The sequence below is a fragment of the Camellia sinensis genome, chromosome 9, assembly GCF_055761805.1.
Source record: "Camellia sinensis isolate YWXY chromosome 9, ASM5576180v1, whole genome shotgun sequence".
In the NCBI taxonomy this organism is placed as follows: domain Eukaryota; kingdom Viridiplantae; phylum Streptophyta; class Magnoliopsida; order Ericales; family Theaceae; genus Camellia; species Camellia sinensis.
The window spans coordinates 179,939,873-179,945,075 of NC_138969.1; the positions used below are offsets into that span (position 1 = coordinate 179,939,873).

Genomic DNA, 5,203 nt, shown 5'->3' on the forward strand with positions numbered 1-5,203 from the left:
ACGGTTCGAACACTCGGACACCTATACGGATTCTCCTGCACAGTGGCAGATATGTAAATACGACGTTTACTTACCATTTCTCATACATTACGGTTCGAACACTCGAACACCTCACTACAACAAAATGGTTCTTTAATGACAAAATTACTTCGTCTCCAATAGTACAATTTTCGTCACCAAACTGATCTGTGACGAAATTATTTCATCACCACGTTCGTCACCTATTGGTCGTCACAAAAAGTACCTGGTGACGAAATTTTATTTTGTCACCAATTATTGGTACTTGGTGACGAAACATTTCGTCACTAAATGTTAAATATTTTGTCACCTATGATGTCTATTTCGTCACTAAAATTAAATAAAATTTTATTCTATTTGTTTTGGGTGACGAAATATTTCGTCATTAAAGATAGTGATAAAATTTTTAGTGACAAAAATATTTGTCACCAAAAGATGTAAAAAAAGACCCTTTAGTGACAAAATTTTTGTCAATAAATATTTTAATTTAGTGACGAAATACTGAACATGTGTGACGAAATTATTTGTTGAGATTAGAAAATTTTAGCGACAATTTTTTTTTGTCGCCAATAATAAATAAATTTTAAAAATTGTGGCATATATATTTGCAATTTATATATATTTTTTTCAATAAGCAATCCTGTGCATTTTAATTATTTATTCAATAAAATATCTAATATTAATCAATATAAAATTAAACTGTTCATTTTCATTAAATAACACAAGAAAAATACATGTCTCATAGTATCAAGAAATTAATATATAACATCAATTATAGTAAAATCAAAACTGCGACAACACAATCAAAATAACTTATGCATTTTAATATTCTGTTCAATATAATATCCATTACAGATCATTACAAAAACCTGTTCATTTGCATAAAGCGACAACATAGTCAAAATATATGTTTGACAGTATCAACAAAAAGATAAGATCCATCACAATATAATCACAACCCGTGACAACATAGTCAAAATACATGTTTGGTAATATCAACAAAAAGTACAATGGCACTATGATGGATACGTGTCTAGTAATTTCAACAAAAAGTTCTTGCTATGCAGGTTACCAAATTCGTTCATCTCCAATCTGCCATTTAAAAAAAAAAAAAAAAAAAAACAACAACAACAACAACAAAAGGTTAAAGAAACCATTCACTAAATATGTGAATATGCAACCTAAAAGAGAAAATATGAAAACTTCGAAGTAAATTTCAAACCAAAATTTATTGTGTTTGTTCCGTAAATTTTTACAACTTACATTAGGTCCTCCCAAGGTGTTCATGATGTTTCCCGGGCCTTTTAACGACTATTTCAAGCTTTTACTCCCTAATGGCCTGTTTTCAAGCCTAAATGTTTTCTAACCGAGAGTCCTATGATTGTTCTGTAAGTTTTCACAACTTATGTTGATCCCTCCCAACGCGTTCATGATAATTTCTAGACCTTTTTGTGCTTATTTAACAATTTTGCCCCCCGATGACTTATTTTCATGCCTAAGTGTTGGAAATTTACAAATTTGAAAGTAGTTTTTAAATTGGGAGTCTCATGCTTATTCTATAAATTTTCATAATTTACATTGGTTACTCTCGAGGTGTTCATGATGTTTCCCAACCCTTATTCATATTTCATTATTTTGTCCCTCAAGGACCTATTTTCAAACTTAAGTGTTGGAAAAATACATAATTGAAAGTAATTTTCAAACTAGGAGTCATGTGCTTGTTTCAATGGGGAGCCACGTATATTGTCACTCAACCCTCAACAAAAATCAAAGCAATACATAAGGTAAAACTCATCAACCCACAACAAGATAAAAGGAAAACACGCTAGAGAATTTAGAGGTACGTTCACTCAACCCTCAACCAAAAAGCTCCCTAATATAAGTAACTTTAATATCTTAGTAAAATCTACTGAGATGAAAAAGCTTTCAGCACTACATGAAAACAAAAAATGAAAAAAAATAAAGAAGAAAAAGCAGACAACGAATGATGAGAATCCACCACCTACTGTCAATGAAGATTTTGAAGTAGAAAAACATAAATCATTCATTATAATTTTGTAACTGTTGGCATGAACACAATGAATGTTGAGAATCCACCACCCACTTTATTTTTACCTAAATTACATATATATATATATATATATATATATATATATATTAACTCGCTGTGCTGAGTAGGGAAAAAAAATTAGAATGATGATATGACATGATTATGGATACATGATATATTACTCAGTAATTATTATATAAGTATAATAACAAATCTCACTATATGTAAATGTGACAAGTACACATTATATTAATATAGAGAATTTCATTTTAATAGTAAAATTCAGCATCTTACCGACACTAGATTGGGGGGCTGCCTCCCTCTGTGCCTCTATATCGACATCAAGTGGCTGTGAGTGTTGGGTCTCCACATTGTCATGTAAATCCTCATTCCAAACAAAAATTGCCTCATGCGAAGGTTGAAGAGATGACTGCGCCAATCGTTTTGGTGGCATTGGTAAGCCCTATGAAAGCCCAACCTGGTCAAGCACCACATAACGAAATGATGAGGCTGAACAACAGACATAAACTACCAATAAACTCAAGACTACAAGATCTAAACCAAAATAACAACATCAACTAAACACCTCTAAATAAAAAAAAAAAACTCCAAGCAGAGACCACAGTGACCTCTAGCCCAGGACACTAACACAGCAGAGGCATCAGAACAACATATACACAGATTACACAGCATATACACAACTACAACATGTACCCACTTCACTTAACAGAGCAGCAAACCAGACCTGCCCAGCCTAAACACAGCAGCAGCATATACACAGGTTGTAGCAGTAGGTAGCTCAACCAATGTATAACTGAGCAGCATAACTACTCAAAATTGTTCTATAACAGATGGACAGCTTGCTCCAAAGCCTCACTTAATTGATCCTGGAAAGACAAGCAATCAATACACTCAATAGAAACAAACATCAACAGTAACTGCATCAAAATCTCACTGATTTATTACTACCATCACTCAACCCACATATGAACACTCCAACACAGAAAGAGAGCAGTTATCACCACAAAAAACCTAACAAAAATATATGCTCACACCACTCAACTCTCAACTCTCAACAATAACATCCCTTAATTGAGGACCAGCTAGTACCTGCACAAAAACACAACTGGAAATATAGAGATCTCACAACCACTCAACCCTCAAAAGTTTGTATCAAACACAATTCACAGCCCTAATATAAGAGCTCACCATCCCTCAACCCACACATCTCTACACTGTGTACCAGCTTTGAAAAACCTACATTAACAAAAGTTAGCAAAAAAATAAATAATAAAAAGGAGACTAGCACCTATTGATGTAGTCACTTCACTTAACCCACTTCCCTAAAAAGGAGACCAGCATACACCTCCAAGGCCCTGCACACTCACCAGAACATTAGAGATAATGCATCCCAGTTACAGCAAATACAAGCCACTCTTAAGACCACATCATCCACACCAATTACCTACTGTCAGATTTCAAGAGACAAAACAAAAACAAAAACAAAACATGTGTCAGGATCCATATGTGTAAAGCAAAATATTTTCTTGAAGAGACAACAAAATATATCATAAGCATGTAATGGAATTGGCAGTAGGGGTCTCACTCTTTTCTCTTGTCTCTTGTTTCAATTATTATATATATATATATATATTTTGGAATAAGTAGAACTTTCTAGATATTTGATAACAAACAACATAACAAAAACACACACGGAAATATAAAAGCTAAAATAATCATACCCAGTGTAGTAATCCTTAGGTAGATAAACATCCTCTATCAAACCAAATTGTTCAAATGAGATTCTAAGATCTTCTGGCCAGTAAAGAATCAAGTAGAATCATTAGATTTCCTTTTTCTTCTTTTTTTTTTTAAGAGGGTGTAAGAGAATAATAACATTTAAAACAATCATATAATGACAAGATCGAGGTTTAAAATGATACTTGTTACATATTTAGAAGAAAAACTCACCTACCCAAAAAAAAAGTAAATAACAATTTGGGCATATGGGTCTATGGCTCCACTTGCCATGTGGCTCGACCATGTCACCACTACATCACCTTCTCCAAGTTCTCTAACCATGTGTGAGCCTCAAGAGGTGACACATGGATCAATAGGCATAAGGCTTTTTGACCCTGCCCCATTGCCAATTCCTACATAAGGTTCCTATGTCAACCTACCAATTCCCTACACCCACAACCGCAAATCCCGTTAAGTTCATAACGATTGTGAACATTGAAAAAATGAACTCCAGTGCCATGGATCATATTGACATTAGATTGAACTCATATAAATTGGGACAAAAAAGTTTTTGCTAAACCCACTAGAATTCATGAGAAACCGTAACAATGAAATGCTAAGCAACAAAGAATCAAATACTTGAGGTAGCCCCTGTAACTGTTGGTGAATCTATTCAATTCCTATTTGGTTGTTCACATCCAGCCAACATTTCATCTCATTCATCAAAATGCCCAATATTGCTAAACGATTTTACTCATCAAACCATCCCAAAATTTAAATGCAAACTCGTAAACCACAAATCAACACACTAAAGTAGTAATTATATCAATATGTATATATATATATAGATCAAGGGATTGAAGGATGATAAAAAAAAAAATAGAGAGAGAGATTAGAGACCTGGCGTTGAGGGAGATGTTGCGAACGAGGACACCAGGGGAGCGTCGGTCTTTGCGAGACCTGGTATCGCTTGCTACGCCTTGGGCCGTAGCTTTGGCTTCGGCTTCTGTACCTCCCCATTGCTGTGCTAATCTTCTATTGTCTTCTTCTTCTGCTTCTTCGTCTCTCTCTCTCTGAATTGAAACCTTAGTTGGATCGTGAAAAACCCTAACCCTAGAAATTACTGGTGCGTAGATAAAAAGAGTTCCACCCAGAAGGGTCTAGAAACAACCATCACTGAAAATAATTATTTTATATATATATATATATATATTAATTAAAATTTTATTTTAACATCATCTTAATATTTTATAATATAAAATGATATAATTTTTCTTATCACAAATATACATTTCGTTTGATTGGGAAACACTATAAATATTCGCAACCCTCTCATAATAGCAATAACAAGTAATTCAAATGAAACATAGTTTAATTAATTGGATCCAAAATAAA

General features: G+C 33.5%; 1 long non-coding RNA gene across 6 annotated transcripts; it reads right to left on the bottom strand.

Annotated features, from left to right (window-relative positions):
- Positions 1-821: 821 nt before the first annotated feature.
- Positions 822-4,739, bottom strand: LOC145798876 (uncharacterized). Of its 6 annotated transcripts, none has more exons than XR_014340695.1 (5): positions 4,709-4,739; positions 3,378-3,536; positions 2,814-2,955; positions 2,363-2,546; positions 822-1,110 (listed from the first exon to the last, which is right to left on the bottom strand). It is a non-coding gene; the product is annotated as an uncharacterized LOC145798876 (long non-coding RNA). The 6 variants fall into 6 exon arrangements; XR_014340694.1 differs by lacking the exon at positions 4,709-4,739 and adding an exon at positions 3,811-4,384; XR_014340697.1 differs by lacking the exon at positions 4,709-4,739 and adding an exon at positions 3,278-3,325 and having other exon boundaries at positions 3,457-4,382.
- Positions 4,740-5,203: the final 464 nt, after the last annotated feature.